The sequence below is a fragment of the Myotis nattereri genome (assembly GCF_964212035.1).
Source record: "Myotis nattereri genome assembly, chromosome: 10".
In the NCBI taxonomy this organism is placed as follows: Eukaryota; Metazoa; Chordata; class Mammalia; order Chiroptera; family Vespertilionidae; genus Myotis; species Myotis nattereri.
In genome coordinates this window covers 47,077,517-47,096,132 of record NC_138085.1, presented here as the reverse complement: position 1 = coordinate 47,096,132, position 18,616 = coordinate 47,077,517, and the positions used below count along the sequence as shown (strand labels likewise).

At 39.0% G+C, this 18,616-nt stretch overlaps 1 protein-coding gene across 1 annotated transcript in view; it reads right to left on the bottom strand.

Annotated features, from left to right (window-relative positions):
- Positions 1 to 7,015, bottom strand: part of PELI1 (pellino E3 ubiquitin protein ligase 1) — a 55,426-nt gene extending 48,411 nt beyond the window's left edge. Inside the window, exon 1 of the mRNA XM_081101149.1 lies at positions 6,681 to 7,015. The gene's annotated coding sequence lies outside the window, so the exon portion shown is untranslated. The remainder of the gene's footprint in view (positions 1 to 6,680) is intronic.
- Between the last annotated feature and the right edge of the window lie 11,601 nt (positions 7,016 to 18,616).

The window sequence follows — 18,616 nt, the reverse complement described above, 5'->3', positions numbered from 1 at the left end:
AGGGTCTAGATATCTATCTACACACACACATATGCATATACATATATGTACACCAAAGGGATAACAACTCTGAGTAAATTAAAGAACTAGATACCTAATGATTTTCTGAAAAAATGTTTCAAGTAGGAAGCTTTGTTAAAATATTCTTTATATAGTTATATACACCTATGCTCTCAGTGGTCACTTTATGCAATAACTTATATAATAAAAATTTACTTAATTCCATTAAATTCTATATATTATTGGCTAAAAATACAAAAGAAAACACTGCCCTCTCATTATGCATAATTAACTAAAAATGGTTTTCTTTATTCAGTGTTGTTCGTAGAGTAAAAGTCATACAAGTAAATTTATTTTTCTTAGGTTAGAAAATTTATTCTTATAAGAAATAATCCCTGCTGTGGCTGAGTGGCTCATATGGTTGGAGTATCATCCTGTACACGAAAAGATTGTGGGTTTGATCCCCGGTAGGGACATGTCTGAGAGGCAACCCATCAATATTTCTCTCTCACGTCGATGCTTCTCTTTCTCTCCCTTCCTCTATTTCTAAAATCAATAAAAACATATCCTGAGTGAGGATTAAAAAACAATTCCTATAAAAATAATTCAACAAGACGAGTAATCTCTACTTGTACCCTGTCCCATGAGATTTTAAAAATCCCTATTTATGGTTTTTGGCTGCGGGGGGGGGGGGGGGGGGGGGAGGGGCAGTACTTTCAAACATTTGAGGCAAGAGACCCAGTTTTCCCATTATTTTAAATAATAAAGATTTAAAAATAGTTCTTTATGGAAAATTAGCATGTTCTTGAAACAACAACTAACTTGAGAACTGAAGCATAAATACAAGATCTGAGAGCCAGATTCATTTTGCTAAAGGTGTGCAAGTCTTTCAGTTCCCCAGGGTATGACAGCAACAAGGAAGTTACACAGTTTCATTACATTATAAATGCCACCTTTTCAGTCTTGAATGCATGACACAAGTGAAACTTATCTGTATAACTGTTTTGAGTACTTAAGTACTAAGAAATGTGCATGGCCTTCTTGTGTATAAGTGTACATGTTTTAACGTATCAGACAGAACTTAAATTAAGTATCCAAATAAGTGTAATCTCTTCCATATTAGTCAATAGGTTATATACTTATTCCAAATGATGCTACAATTATTAAAACTCCTTTTCAGTCTATGGGTGGATCTGATTTTTAGAAACACTGTCTTCTCAGAGTGTATCTGATTTTTAGCAATAGCTTGAGGTTGTTTCCTATTTTCTTTCCGTCAAAATCTTTTCTGAGTCATATCTGATAAATAAAATGAGATATCATGTGGCTAATCCCCCCCCCCCCCTTTCCTTAAACACAAGGAGCAAATATAAAGTATATAGAGTAATGAGCTATTTTCATGTGTGGCATTTAAACTGGTTTAGAAGACAATTTTAAAAAGTTCCAAAAATATTTTGAGTAATCTAGTATTGTTTAAATAAGGTATAGCTTCAAGGTGACCAAAGTAGGCTTACTTTAAAAAGACGTATAAATTAAATACCCTTACTTCAAAAAAAGAATGGATAACCAGGCCCTACACGATCTGTTCTCTTCTACCATCCCTTTATCTTTCTGACTTAATCTCCTGCTACACACTCTCGCTCTAACCCAGCCACACTGCTCTTCTTGTAGTTTCTTGCATTCTAGTCAAGTTCCTGCCTCAGGGCCACTGTATCTGCTATTCCCTCTGCCTGGAATGTCTTTTCCAAGATTACCTGCAAGGTTTACTCCCTCACCTCCTGCAGGTTTTTACTCAAATATCTATCACTTTCTCAATGAGGTCTTTTCTGCATTCTCTTCCCATTCCATATACATATCCTCTCTTCCCCTTCTCTATTTTATTTTCGTGTACGTGTCTGTGTGTAAAACTATTCGTTATGGAAATTTTCAAACATACACAAAAGTAGAGAGAATATAAGAAATCTCATGTATCTATCATCTACTTTCAACAATTTTAAATATGGTCAATCTTGTTTCTGATACTTTCTCCTTAAAATTATTTTAAAGCAAAAATCTTGCCATCATAGTTTAATTTGTAAGTACATTATATCTCTAGAAGGTAAAGACTCTTTAAAAACCATAATACACTGTCATATCTTAAAAACTTCACAATTCCCTGTCATCAAATATCTAGTTAATGTCCTAATTCCCCAATTTTTCATAAATGCCTTTTTAGTTAGTTTGCTAAAAGCAGAATCTTACTAAGGTCCATATTGCATTTGGTGGATATGCCTTTAAAGTCTCTTTCAATCTTATAGTTTCATCTCCCTCTCTTATTTCTTGCTATTTATTTCTTGAAGAATCCAGGTCATTTGCCCTTAAAAATGAAATATTTTACTTATATTTATTGTGTGTCTTATTAGAATATAAACCCCATGAGGCAGGGATTTTAGTCTGTGTAATATCAGCATCTAAACCAGTGCCTGACACATAAAAAATATCCAGTAAATACTTCCCAAATGAGTATGTGGCATCAATGCCAAAAGTCTACTGCCCATCCAATAGCAACATCTTCTCTTTTCCTACTGAGTCCTAAGTCTCCCAGTTTACTGAACATTAACACTCCAGGCAGCCACCACCAAGCAATCAGATTTGGTACCCAAGGTGAAATCTATTTGCTCGCTCTGCTTTAATCTTCTTCAAAATAAGTGTGATTCTATCTCCAGATTCAATATATACCTTTACGTTTAAATTGAACTGAAGTTTAGCATAATAAATTATTGACTGTCATACTTGTCAAGTATGTTTAAACATTTCTTAGCTTATTTTACAATTTAGAGGAAAAAGAAAATTATAGCCAAAAAAAATAGAAAAAGAAACTGTAGAAGATGGTGGAAAACTGGGGGTACCACATATTTTCAGAATTAGTAACATCCCTAGAGGTTCATTATAAAATAAAAATCAGCAATACATTTTTTTGAAAAGAAAATAAATTACATGTGTATTGAATTAAAAACTTAAAAACACACACAATATGAATGGTCAAGATTAACTGGGAGATGATGAATGTCAGGATTGTCCCATTTATAGGCACCAGAAACATAATCTATTTTTCTGCAAATGGTATTTTGAGGTGTATAAAAGTATCACAGGGATGATACAAGAACTATGTAGAACTCTATTTTTCTGAAAGAGTTTATTGTGGGGGGGAAAAAACTCAAAAAACTAAAACATCTTGTACAATATTCTGAAAAAATAATCAGGTCTCCTTAGACTCATTTATAATTCATTTCTCTTCAATTACCTGATGAAGTTCTTTTCCTCTAAGTTTATTTCTGAAGGAAGCCATATTAATTTAAAGGCTCCAATCAGATGTTCCAGTTTCCATTACTTATTTCTATTTAAAAAAGGGGGGGGGGGGGAGCAGAAATTTCCTGACATTCACTCAAGGAATCTTGTGCTTTCTCTTTATTATTTGCAAATTCATTCAGCAACAACAAAAGTTATGAAGAACCTACTAAGTGTATTATGTTAGGCAATTATTTTTAACCTTTGGAGAGAAAAATTAGGAGTTAGTTGTCTTTCAAGATAACATTTTTTTTTTTAAAAAAAGATAACATTTAAAAAGCTAATGATATATCTAGTTCTTTCTGGGACCAATATTTTTTGTTTTGAGGTTCCCACGCATTAATCTTGGGAAATTTTTCTCTGGCAGAGGTCTAGCTTAAAGAAAAACAACAGTAAATGACCACTACCACATGTGTAAAAAAAATCTCCAACAACCCCAAATCCCTGGAAACAATGACTTTTATTTACTTTTCCTGTGTGATCTATTTAGAGCAAATCTGAAAAAGATGGCTGAAATCTATAAACAGAAAGTGCTGAGTGGAATTCACTGTTTATAGACTTTAGCTAGAATTTTTTATAATGTTGCCAGGACTCTTTAATATTGTACTCTTTTAAAACATCTTCATCAGGTTTCCTTCATTCATTGATTTTCTCTTTTCTTTCCACTGGCTTGCTCTTAAATTTGTTTGGAATAACATGATTTTTCCAAAGAAACTCCTAGAACCATCTCAGTGCTGCCAATACTTGTCATAATGAAATTTTAATATATAGTTAAAATGTATGATAACCCATATGAGCGTTTCTGATTTAAAAAATAATAGAGTAGGTTCATACTTATGCGCCATGTAAGATGTATATATATAAGAATGTTAGAAAGATAGTTTTCAGTTCTAAGTCTTTTGGCTTAAAAAGTTTATCAGCTACAGAAGCTTCTATCTGAAAACAGTCGTTCACAGAGTAGGACTACTCTAGTCCTTATCATATGACCTACTGGACAAGGTATTTTCTGAAACGACAGAACCTTTAATGTACAAGCGATAGTTTGAAAACCTGAAAGGAAGCTGAAACAAAGTCAAATGGAAACAGACTCCTTTCTCCTTTACCATTCAGCAGTACTAGAGACTCAGGTCCCTCCCCTGTACTTTTCAGTCATTTCTTTTAAGGGGTCCCAAAGAAATCAGGAAACTTTCAATGCCAGCCTTCACCGGTCAACTCTAATTTCTGCACATGGACTGGAGTAATTGAGCAAAGGTATTATGTTAGTAGCTTCCTTAAAGTTCAATGCCTCTGGTAAATTTGGTTTATAAATGCTACAGAAAAAGTGCAACATAACCAACTGTCAGCTCACTTAAATGACAATTTTAAGGAGAGCACAGATTTCATCCCCCTCCCCCACCCCAAATCTGCCACTAAGACACAATTTTCAGCTCACTTTTTTTCCAACTCAAATACTACTGTTACATTACAGCACTTCTATAACAGTAATAAAAACCTAGGTGAGAGTTTTCACTTAAAAAGTTATATATTTACTAGATGACATTATATCCACTTCACTACATGCAGCTTTCCATATATTTAACTGTTCTATTTTCCAATCATTTGTTTTAACATACTACAGAAAGGGATTGGTTAGGGGGTTGGGAAAACTGTTAAAATAACAAATGTCTCACTTTCCTTTTCTGACGGAAACATCAGAATCTAAAACCTGGGGGCAACTAGGTAATTCAGGATAAGTCAAAGCACACGCTGTTACTACAGTTCTGATGATTATTCACCTCAGGAAATAACTAGTAGAAAAGATGCTTGATTTAAATTTTCGGTACCTTCCAGTTTGGTTCAACTACCAAAAATACATAAACTTGTCCTCAGAGTTTACTATTTTCCTCCAGAAGAGGCTGTTGGTATGAATAAAAAAAACATAAGAAATTCATATGTTGTATTTGCACAATAAGGACAAGGTTTTGAGAGATGTAAATCTGATCACTCGGAGAAAATATTTTCTCTATTAGTTATAAAACATCATAAACTAATCCAAAACTGTAGAAACGGAGTCTCTTCCGCAATTTAAAAATTTTAACTCACATGACTATGCAAATTAATAATTTTTTAAGAATAATTATGTTTCTCCTCAACCATAAAAGTAACACATAGTCAATGTGGAAACAGACAAAGCCAGCTCTGAAACAAAAGAACCGCTGCTAAGAAAACAAAATAACATTTTGTGGAGCAAGTACACAGCCTTTCAACCAAAATAGATAGATAACCTTCTCATGCACTTAAAGCTCCAGTCCTTGGCACACCCTGCACCTATGGATAAAATAACTCATTTGATAATTGGTTGATAGACTGTTTGACGGCTGCTGGTGCTGTTAAAACCAAGACACATTTCCTTGGGTGCATTGATTCAGTTTTGTTAAACCTGCTTTTAAAAATCTCTGCCCTCCCATTCCCTTATTGTCGCCCTCTTGCCTTTAAGGGACTTGCACGGACAAAAATAAAAGCGGACGGTGAAATGAGTTTATGATTGACTGCATTTTTCCCCACTCCGGGCCTTTTTAAAGAGTCCCTTTGAGGTTCTGAGGTTCAAACACTATGTAAGAAGAGTTATTGTCTGAACTACCCAACAATTACCCGGGCTTCTTTTGGACTTCAGTTAACCTGTAAGTAAGATGAGCGTGTTCAACTTTTCCACGGGGCATCGGAGGACGAGTTCCAACTCATAATGCCTTCAGGTCCTCAGACCCCAGCCCACCCATCAGTTAGGGTCTCCTTCCGGGCCTCAGTTTACCCGCTTGCAGAAACCGGCGTGTTCACTTGTTTCGTAGGGGCCCCGGACGTGTCATTCATTAGCGTTTTAAAATGCTCTGCGAGCCAGAGATGAAAGGAAAGGCGAGAGACACGCAGAGATGACGACCATCATCAGAACAATAAAAAGAATGACTAACTTGGAAGTCGGCGTTATGTAAGAAAGGCGAAAGAAGTTAGGGGGTTCGCCCGAACAAAAGACGAGCCCACCGCCCCCTTTGTTTCCCTTGCATTTCTCTTTCCCTCCCGGCCCCCGCGGAGCCGCCCTCCCGCAGCACCCGGCCGGCGCGGGGCGCGGACTTGGCCACCGCGCGCCCGGCTCCCAGGCGGAGGGGGAGGGCGCGCCGGGCCAGCTCCTGACAAAGGCTCTTCCTCCGGCGAGGGCGCGGGATGCGGGCGCCGCAAACTCCGCTCCCCGCCGCCTCCGGCGCGCGGCCGCGCAGGAGGGAGAGGGAGCTGGCCCGCCGCCCGAAGAAGCCACCGAGGAAGTTGCGCGCCCGCCTCGCCCGCATCCCTCACCGGCCCCGCCACGGCGCGCCGAGCCCACTCACCGGACAGTTGGTGGTGGCCGCAAGCCCAGCGCAGCTCCGAGACCCGGAGCGAGGGGGTGCCGTGTGCGTGCGCTGGGAGCGCGAGCAGACAGCGCGGCGTTTCGCCGCCTCCTTCTTCCTCGCCAGCCAGCCAGCCAGCCAAGCCGGGCGACGGGAAGTTGGCCGCCAAGCCGAGCGCCGAGGTGCCGCGGGCGGAGGGACAGGCGCCGGGCCGCTTTGTGGTGCGCTCTCGGAGGGCTCGACGCAAATCCGAGCGCGCGGCACGACGGGTGCTGCTGGTGGAGGCGGCGGCGGCGCCCCCCGACGGTCCCTCCGCCTCACACCGCCTCTGGGTCACTGACACACTCTCGGAGGGAGGGGCGGGACTAGGAGAAGGGCGGGGCCTGAGGGCGGGGCCCGGGCTGGGCCGCTGCGGGGGGCGGTGCCGCGGCGCCGAGTGGTCTCCTGGGAGTTGTAGTTCTCCCACAGAAGCAAGAAGGGCTACATTGTTGAGGATGCTTTCCGCTCGCTCGGCACTGCGCATGCTGGGGTGGAGGGTGGGGGCGGGGGGTTCGGCCCCAACTGTTACTATGGTCACCGACACACTAAGGAAGAGAACGTGTTTAGTGCTGCTGCTCACTGAACAAGGCCCTTCTTGTATTATGGTGCTGTTGGAGATCCCGCCCTTAGTTAGTCTTTCCTACATCGCTCCACCCCCAACTCCTAGCCTCACAACTCACAAGGGCCCAGTGAAATCTGATTTCCTCCCCATATATCGGTCTTCCCTGCTGCTTAATTTTATTCCACAAATCCTAAATCACAAAATACCCATTTTCTTCCCCTCCTTCAAGTGAAAACTCTCTGCCTCAAATCCATCCCCCCCCTCTCCCCCCTCCCCCCCCCATCACCACAACAACACACACACATCTTAAGACTTGTAGAAATGTAGCGCCTTCTAGTAACTTAACAATTAAGTTATAAAACTGTTAGGAACATCATCACTATCAGAGGTTCGGCCCCCACAGTAATTATTTTCACTTAAGTAGTCACTTCTAACTTTAAGGCCAGCAAAAGTAAAGTTCAGGGTTAAGATCGCTGTATTTTAGTTGATGGGTGTAAAATAGTCCAGATTATTTTAAGGGCTACAATTTTTAATAAATACAAATTTCAAAAAGTGCAAATTCAGATTATAGGTGGAAAGTTGAAAATTGTTTGCTATATCTATCTATCTATCTATCTATCTATCTATAGGCAAACTCATTTGGCAATAAGAGAAGTCTGAACCAAGGGCTGAGTATGCTGTTGGGCTGGTCAGCTAAGTCTACACCCCCAGATGGTGGAGGAGGGTGGTGAGAGGCAGGACAGGACTGACTAAAGTCAACTTGTCTCAAGCTCTTTTGTTTTCTTTTCTCTGCCTACCTAAAACCCCATACCCTGGAAGAAAATAAAATAATGCTTAGAAATCAGAAACACATTTAAAGTAGGAAAAGCCAAGGTTTTAATTTTATTTTTAAATATAATTTTATTGATTTCAGAGAAGAAGGGAAAGGGAGAGGGAGATAGAAACATCAATGATGAGAGAGAATCATTAATCAGCTGCCTCCTGCACACCCCTCCCCCCCCCACTGGGCATCAAGCCTGCAACCCAGGCATGTGCCCTTGACCAGAATCGAACCCAGGACCCTTCAGTCTGCAGGGCGATGCTCTATCCACTGAGCCAAACCAGCCAAGGCAAGGTTTTTAAATAGAGTCTCAGATCAGAAATCTTTATGTTTACAGACCACATAATTACTCATTCAAAAAATACTTATTGAGTATATCCCAGACACTACATTAGGTCCCAAAACAGAGATACAAGAATGTGAAAAAACCACTCCTTGTTTTCAAAGTGCTTACTGTGCAGAGGAGGAGACAGGTAAATAAACAGACTTAGTGAGGTAAATAATGTAATAGGAAAGTACATCAGGTGCTTAATACACAGCTATCCCAAACTCAGGCAAGGTTGGGGAATGCTTCAAAGAACATTTGAACTTGAGGATGACTAGGAGTTTGTATAGTTTGGTGGAGGAGGGGGAAGAGAGAAGTGATTGAGAGCATTGAGGGGGTTGTGGAGGGCAGCAAGAGCAAAGTGCTAGAGTCATGAGACCAAGGAGTATTTTGATTCAGCAGAGTTCAGCAATGCTGGTGGTAGAATTAGGTTGGGAAGAGGGGCAAAAGGAGACACAGAAAAAGTGAAGGAGACAGCTTAGTTCATGAAGAATCTAGTACAGCATGCTGAGGAATGTGTACTCTTTGCTGGAAGTAATGGAAAACTGCCAGGATTGTGAACAGATGAAATTTTGAGAAGATATGCATCTTAGAAATGCATTTTATACATTTAAAGCAAGATGAGAGCCTGAACCTAAGGCACTGGCAGGAGACAGAACTGGGGTAATCAAACACTATTTGAGAGAGAGAATTAATAGAACCTAATGAGTAACTGCCAGTGTTTGCAGGTAAAGAGTGAAGGAAAGTTATCCATTATGCTGCTTGGGGTTGCCAGCAGCGAAACAAAATAAAACAACAACTCAACTCTAACTGGTTTAACCAATAAACCAGTATTGACCTGTCCAGATAAAAAGTCCTGAGAAAAAAATGAGCTCTAGGGCTGAATAATTCATCAGCTCAGTGATGTCATTTAGGACACGTTTCTTACTTGTTTCATTGCTTTTCCTTCCTTAGTATCAATTTTATGGTCAAATGACAGTTGCCAACAATTCCTGTGGCTGCAAGTTTTGCCAGTAGGTCCAAGAAGGGAAAAGAACAGAGTCATTTTTGGAAACTTTCTTAGAAAGAAGAGAAAACTACTTCACCAGAAGCCTCAAGAATTGATTCATGTGTCTCCATAACCCAAAAATGGCGGCCAGGGTATGGTATGAAGCTAATTGTCTGAGGGTAAAGACATATGCCCTGTTCCTAGACCCAAAGGAGCTTTCCACAAAGCTGCATTGAGGAGGTGTGGATATCCCAATAAAAGTTCAAGTGATCATCCAAAAGAAGAATTGAGGCTGAGAGTGGGTTGGAGATGGGGACCACAATATCTGCTACAAGGAAGAAGGGTAACAGATTTTCTGATCATGAGCTAGTGTTGCCACTCATTTGAGTTAGGGAATACAGGACACTGAACAGTTTTTGAGGGGGAATTTGATGAGTTTGGATATCTAGGTGGAGAAGTGGTGTGAGTATGACTCTAATGCTCTGAAGAGAGATCCGTACTGCAGAAGATTGGTAGTTGAAATTATGAGAATGCATGAGATCACCCAGAGAGTATATGCACAGCAGAAAAGGAGGAGTCAATAATAGTACCCTGGAGAACACCAGCACTTAAGGAGTAAGCAGGAAAAATCTTGAAAATGCCTGGGAACTAACAAGCTAATTAGAACATACATCGAAGTAGGAAAATGAAATCTATAACCAGGAGAAAAGTTAGTCAATATAAACAAAGCCAGAAATGGTAGAATTAACAGTCAACAACATTAAAACAATTATTATAAATATGCTCCCTATGCTGAAAGAGAGAAGTTAAAGACAAAAAAATTGAATTTCTAGAGATTACAAATTGCAACTTCTGAAATAAAAATTTCACTGCAAGGGAATTAACACTGAGCAGCAGTTTGGGCAGTCAGAAGAAAAGATTAGGAAACTTGAAGGCACAGCAGTAGAAATCTAGCCAAAATAAAGTACATGAAAAAAAACCTGAAAACACAAAAAGAAAAACAGAGCCTCAGTAATCCTATATAATAAAAGGCTAATATGCAAATTATCCCCTTGACGGAGTGTTTGACCAGAGGGTGGGGCTGGATGGCCAACTGCCCGAGGCCCCTTCCCCTGGGCCCCAATTGGGGTGGGTGGGGTCACGAATTTGTGCACCAGGCCTCTAGTCTGTGGAATAAAAAAAATTATTCTGATATATGTGTAACTGGAGTTCTTGGTGAGACAAAGATGAGAGGGAGTGACAAAAATTATTTGAAGTACTATAACTGAAAATATTTGATGGAAATTATAACCCAGGTTCTCAAGAAGCTCAATGAGCCCTAAGCAAGGTAAACACACACATTCACACGCACTCACAAAAACCACTGAAAATGACATCATTATTAAATTGTTGAAAATGTGATAAGAAGAAAATAAAAGCAGTCAGTGGTGGGGAAAAAGTATATTCTGTACATAGAGAAACAAAGACAAAAATTCAGTAAACTTCTAATCAGAAACTCTGCAAGTCAGAAGCCAATGAAATTGCTGGGGTGAAGGGGTCCTAATACATGGTGACGGGAGATTTGACTTTGGGTGGTGAGCACACAGTGCAACATACAGATCTTGTAACATAGAAACCCACATGATCATATTAACCAATGTCACCCCAATACATTTAAACAAAAAGAGAAAAGAGTGCTGAAAAAGAAAATCTGTTATATAGAATCCCATATTTAGAGAACATATCTTTCAAAAATGAATGCTAAAGAAAACAAAAGTTGAGAGAATGTTGCCATTAGAACTATATTACAGAAATGTTAAAGTAACTACTTTAGCATTAAAAAAAACATACCATATGGAAACTTGGATGTATACTATGGAATGAAGAGTGCCCAAAATGATAATTATATGGTAAATATAAGACTTTTCCCCCTCATTTAAATTTTTTAAAGAGGACACGTAACTATTTACAGCAAAAATTATAATACTAAAATAGAGTTCATAACATACAGAAGTAAAATGTTTGACAATAGTTCAAAGGATGGGGGAAATGGAATTGTTAGAATTTACATTAAATGTGAAGTGTTATACTAATACTTGAAAGTAAATTATTTCAAATTAAAAATGGATATTCTAAACCTGAGAACAACCATCAAAAATAAAACAAATAGTTATAGCTAGTAAATTTATAGTGGAGATAAAGTGAAATCCTAATAAAAATATATGCTTAGAACAGAGAAGCAGATATATAGAAGAAATCTGTGTCCCTAATGTCCATGGAGCTAACAGGAAGTGTCTGGACTTTATATGTCCTGATTTCTTTTAAGTGAGAGAGAAATAAACATCTATCTTGTTTAAAGCCATTGTTATTTTGTATTCTATGTTATGTAAAGCTGAACCTAATCAGAACAGCCACGAGTCTATAGTAGCTTCATGAAATTGAGAATATTCCTGGGACTCACATATTTGTCACTAAAATTCCAGGGCTAGTACATCTGTTGGATGAACTTCACTTACTATTAGTTTGATAAGTTTTTCTTCAAGCAGTAAATATTTGTATGTGAAGTGCATAGTGCAGTCCTGGGAATATAGTAAATGCTCCATCAGAGTATATGTTTTGAAGTTGAGCCACAATAATGTAGATATATCTCAATTTAGACAAACAGGGATTGGCAAAAGTAGGTTTACAGTTGTTTGCATGAAAAATAATATAATCATCTATACTAATAAAAGAGTAATATGCTAATTAGACTGGAAGACGTTCCGGACGTCCTTCTGGACAAAGCCATGATGGCGGGGCCGAGGTAGAGGTGGTTAGGGGTGATTAGGCGGGTGGGTGGGGCACTTGGGGGTGAGCAGGCCGGCAGGAGGGGCAACTGGGGGCGATCAGGTTGGCAGGGTGGGCAGTTGGGGGCAAGCAGGCTGCAGAGGGGGGCAGTTGGGGGTGAGCAGGCCGGCAGAGGGGGCAGTTGGGGATGAGCTGGCTGGCGTGGGGGGGGGGGGGGCAGTTGGGGGCAATTAAACCGGCAGGGGGTGGGGGCAGTTAGGGGTGATTAGGCTGGAAGTGGTGGCAGTTGGGGGCAATCAGGCCAGCAGGCAGAGTGGTTAGGGGTGTCAGGCAGACAGGCAGGTGAGTGGTTATGAGCCAGCAGTCCCAGATTGCAAGAGGGAATGTCCGACTGCCGGTTTAGGCCCGATCCCTGGGGTCCCAGATTGGAGAGGGTGCAGGTTGGGCTGAGGGACACCCCCCTGGCCCATGCACGAATTTCGTGCACTGGGCCACTAGTTAATAAATAATAATACAGGAATAAACTCTATGTTTCGCATACTTACAACTGTAAGCCCACTTTTGCCCAGCCCTGTATGTTGGCGTTTGTACTCCAAAGTCAGGTGTAGAAAATCAAGGTGGCATTCATTTATATATCAAAAGCTGTGGATCTCTTTTTGAAATTATGATTTTACCTCCACCATACCATTCTGTATAGATATTCAGAATATGCAGTGTTTTGAATTCAGGACTGTTCAGATAAGGAAAATGAGTAAGGTTCCAATAACCACCAGCTCTGTCTTCATATCTAGTTTAATACTTCCACTTCCTTGACCAAAGCAGCTATGTTGTTACTTAGCTACACTTTTTTAAAAAATATATTTTTATTGATTTCAGAGAGGAAGAGAGAGATAAAAACATCAATAATGAGAGGGAATCATTGGTTGGCTGCCTCTTACACGTTGGACCGAGCCAGCAACCCAAGCATGTACCCTTGACTGGAATCGAACCTGGGACCCTTCGGTCTGCAGGCCAACACCCTATCCACTGTGTCAAACTGGCCAGGGCTTAGCTATACTTTCAAATTTGGTATAATCATTTCAGTGAGAATGTGAATCCTGGGGGACTAATAAGTTAGGGTTTTTTGTATCTCTTAAATTATAAAAAGTTTTTAATCTTGGGAAGTTGCTCAGTAAATTGCAACAAGTTTCCTCCACCACCTGACTACATAAAAATCAACAAAAACTCTGTTCCTACTCTCCTCTTAAACATACATGGAAAAGGTACTCAGGATATAAACTAAGGAAAAATCACAATATTGCAACTTTTTTCAAAATATCATGCAATACATCTAATTTGCTAGTAAATGATGCAGAGGAAATTGGACACACCAACCTTATGATTTGAAGAAACTGCTGCAAACTTATTTTTCTCCTTTTATTGAAAATGTTTCATCTGCTGCAAATATATTTTTTTCATTTCAGTAAAAATTTCTCGCATCTTGTACTGACAAATAATTTATTAGTTCATATGTGCTAAACGTTGTTTTTTGTTTTGTTGTTTACTAAAAGTTCAGGCAGATTTCTTTTTGGAATTGGGAAAATCCTAAGCTGCCTATTAGACTCTTGAGATGCCTAGATTTGAGAGTAACAAAGGTGTGTGTGTGTGCGTGTGCATGTGTGTGTGTGTGTGCGTGTGTGTGTGTGCGTGTGTGTGTGTGTGTTCATTTTAATATTCAGATAATAGGTAGGTGTCTCTCAGAACTCTTACCTCCCAGCATTCCTCCACAAAATAAAATTATCTTTTAATGTCCTCAAAGTCTCCAAATAGCTCACAGTCAACATGGAACATGCTCCTATTTTAAACCTGTGAATGGCATATTATTTGAAGGCCTGGGCTTTCACTCAAAAGATTTGTAGGCCCCAAATGCTGGCTCTGACATTCTAGATATATTTGGAAAATGTCAAAGACAAGCTAGTTAAGATTTTAATGTTTTAAAGGAATATGCCTGTATACCAAAGAATGCAGCCTATATATTCTCAGTATTAGTGCAACCAACAAGTATATAAGCGATTATTTTGGAACTTAAAAAAAAATAAGTAAAAAACTCATGAAGAGAAGATTTAGATTGTGTTTCCATCCCTATTTATTTATTTTCTCATGGAAAAATGACATATTTTGTATATCAAATTTTGTACATTTATTCTTTCATTGAATGCTTATTGAGCATATACTATGGTGCATGCTCTGGATACAAAGATTAATTTGTCATATTCCCAGCCCTCAAGAAGCTTATAATCAAGTGACTAGATAAATGCAATATAATTTACAGGTGCTTTTCTAGAAGTATGTTCAAGAAATAGTAGGAATGTAGAGAAGGGGATAGTCAATTTTACAAGAGTATACACTCAGAAAACAAAGAGAAGATGGTGATTAAGCTAAATCCTGAAAAATGAGTAGGTGCTCACCAGGAGAGCCAGGCATTTCATTAGAGCTTGCACTGTGAGAAGAGACATGAAAAGTGAAATGGCTGGGCTCATTTCGAGACCTACAACAATTTAGTATAGCCAGGTCAGAGTGTGATGAGGACACCCTGAATGATGAGGTTGACGGATTTTCTGGAAGCAGATCACAGAAGTCCATGTGCATCATACTGTGCCAAGGAGTTTGGAAACGAGGACCTGTCGGAAGATTCTAAAAAGAGGAGTGACGTAAGTCGTATTTAGGTTTGAACACACTGATCAGTTAAGAGAATATGCAATAATTCAGGTGAGAGATGATGGACAAATTCAGTAGCTGTGGAGAATGAAACAAAGAGAGCAGTTACTAAAGATGTTTAAGAGGTGGAATAAATAGTACTTGATTGCTGGTTGGATGTGGGAAGTGAGAGAAAGAAGAGGGAAGGATAATTTTGAGATTCCTGAGTGTGTAACTAAGCATTATATATCGGAGTTATTCATTAATAAAGTAAACACTAGAGGAGAAGCAACTTTGTGGATCAAGCTCTAGGTAAAATAAATTGGAATTGAATTCTGGATCGAGCTACAATTTTGTAGTTGAGTAATTTCAGGCCTCTCAGTTCCTTCAATTGTTAAAGGGGATAAATACTATATTAGTCAGCGTTGTTCAGAGAAAAAGAACCAACAGGAGAAATAGATAGATAAATGATAGATAGATAGATAGATAGATAGATAGATAGATAGATAGATAGACAGACAGATAGATGAAAGAAAGGAAGAAAGAAAAAAGGAAAAGATGTATTGCGAGGAATTGGCTCACATGGTTATGGAGGCTGGCAAGTCCCAAGATATGCAGTCAGCAAGCTAGAGACACAGGAGAGGGCATGGTGTGGTTGCAGTTTGAAAGCTGTCAGGCTTAAAATCCAGGAAGAGCCAATGTGTCAGGTGGAGTCCAAAGGAAGGAAAGGCCAATCTCCATGCTCAAGGCCGTCAGGCAGAAGGAAATTCTTTCTTATTTGCAGGAGGGTCATCCTTTTTGTTCTATTTAAATAGGCCTTCAATTGATTAGATCGGGCCCACTCATATTAGGAAGGACAATCTGTTTTACTCACTCCACCAATTCAAATTCATGCAAAAAATATCCTCACAGATGTACCCAGAATAATGTTTGAAAAATATCTGGGCACCCCATGGTCCAATGAAGTTAACACATAAACGTCACTACCACAAGTACTTATCTCATATGGTGGTAGTAAAGACTAAGTGAGATAACTTATAGCAGATGCTTGGCACAAGCAAGATCTTCATAATGCGATAAATGTTAGCTAGTATCATCATTATTTCTCTACAAGCATGTCAAACTCGCAGCCAGCGGGCCACATGTTTGACATACTTGCTCTACACACTCTTCCTGGGTAATCTTATCCACACTCTTGGATTTAGTGATTGGATGAATCCTAAACATTTATTTCATGCCTATTGGATAGCATTACAATTCCCATTTTAATTCTCACTATTTCATCCTCTCACCTGGGTTGTACACTATATGTAACCCAATCTTTCCTTGTTAGTTATCTCTAGTTATCTGAGTTTAGTAAGTAAAGTAGCAAGTTACTCCCTAAACTCCTCAGCATATATATATATATATATATATATATATATATATATATATATATATATAATTGATTTCAGAGAGGAAGGGAGAGGGAGAGAGAGAAACATCAATGATGAAAGAGAATCACTGATTGGCTGCCTCTTGCACACCTCCCACTGGGGATCAGCCTGCAACCCACGCATGTGCCCTTGACCAGAATTGAACCCAGGACCCTTCACTCCGCAGGCTGACTCTCTATCCACCGTGCCAAACCAGTTAGGGCTAAACTCCTCAGTTTTTAAAAATCTCTTGGTAGACCTGACTACAGAAATCTTGGACTTTGCCAATAGAATTTTTCTATTTGAGCCTTCCCTTTCTGAGGATTGATTCCTCACAACTAGCTCTCCCAAACTGGTCCTGCTTTAATATTTTCTCATAATTCCCCCATGCAGTTTCACATCCTACGTTACTCATCTGTCCTCTCCTGCCTGTCCTGCTTCCACAGTTACCTCTCAGAGATCAGTTTCTTTACAGCCCCACCCGACTGTGTCACTGTACGAAGCTCCCAGCCTCTCAACCTGAGTCACCACACGCCCCCTTCTAGTGTTACCAGCCCAGGTTCCTGCCCCCAGCCTGTCTCTTCTCAGATAAAATCAGCATTGCTCATCAGCAGAGATACAGTTCCATCCATGTGACTAGACAGCCAGCCTGCAGCTTTTCAGTTTACGGGAGTACATTTCCAAAATGCATTATTTAAAAATCTGTTATAATTTAGAAAGTTTCAAAATATACAGAAGGAGAGAGAACTATCTAATGAACCAACCCCCTGTACCCATCATTCAGCTTCAACAGTTTTCAATTCCTGGTAGATCTTGGGTTATCTCTATCCCACCACACCCACTGGCTTATTTCAAAATAAATCTCAGACGCCATATAATTTCATCTGTATTTTCATATATGTCTCTTAAAAAGTGGGTATCTTTATTTCAAAAACATAGTTATAATATAATTATCACACCTAAAAATAAAAACCCTGAATATTTCCTTAATATCCTCCAATATCCAGACAGTTTTTATGAAGTTGGATCCAAAAAGGAATATACCTGCCATTGGTTGTTATGTCTCTTAATCTCTCTCTTTATAAAAAACAAACAAACAACTATATATAATGAAAAACTTCAAAGTAAGCAGAACAATATATGTAGTAAACACTCAGCTTCGCAATGATCAACAGTCTGTCATTTTTTATCAGCTGTACCTCCCCCTACTCCCCAATTTTCATGGCATTATTTTTACAGTCTTTTGCAGTAAAATGCACATATATTTAAATATACAAATCTTAACAGTACGATTTTTACAAATGAATGTACCAATGTAACCCACAACCCTATAATCAGATAGGACATTTACATCTTCCTAAATGGTTCCCTCATGCCTCTTATCCCCTCATAGGAAACCACTGCTTTGATTTTTTTGTTTTGTTTTGTTTTGTTTTATCTTAGATTAGTACCTATTCCAGAATTTTATACTCTCATATCAAGCTTCTCAGAATAATGCTTGTGAGATGCATCCGTGCTGTTGGATTAGTTTGTTTCTCATAATTGCTATCACTACTATAATATGTTTATTCTTTTTCCTGTTGATGGACATTGGGTCAATGCAAGTTTTTGGTTATTGAGAATAAAGCTGCTATGAACACTAATATAAGAATTTTTTTGTAGATATGTTTCATTACTCTTGGATAAATTTCTAGGAATGGGGTTATTTAGTCAAAGAGTAGGTTGATGTTTAACTTTATAAGAAACTTTTCCAAAGTAGTTTTACTATTTTACATTCTCACTAGTAAGGTATGAAATTTCAAGTTGCTGCATATTCTTGCCAATGTTTGGTATTTTAGTGCTTAGGTCTCTTTTAAGCTCCAAGGTGTGTGTGTGTGTGTGTGTGTGTGTGTGTGTGTAGGGGGTTGTTGTTCAGTAGAATTTCTGGTTTGGATTTTGCTGATTGCATCTACATATGTTTCACATAGTTCCCTTTCCTTTGAATTTTCTGTAAATTAGTAGCTAAGTCTAGAAGTATAATCAGATTAAAAGTCAGTTTTGGCGAGACCATTTCAAAGGTGGTATTGTGCACTTCCATTAGAAGATTCATAGTGATTTGTGTTCTTTCATTTTCCAGTATGATTTTGTGATAGATTTCCAGAAATACGATTGTTAGATCAAAGGGTAAATGTATATATAATTATACTACATTTAATTTATAGGCTTTTTAGGGGCTCCTTATAACTATAATATGCTATTTAAGGCAATAGTAGTATTAGCCAGTTGCAGTAGTTTTGCTACATGGAAATGCACACACACACATGCAGTCAAATCTCATTATTTGTAGTAGTTAGATTCTATAAAGT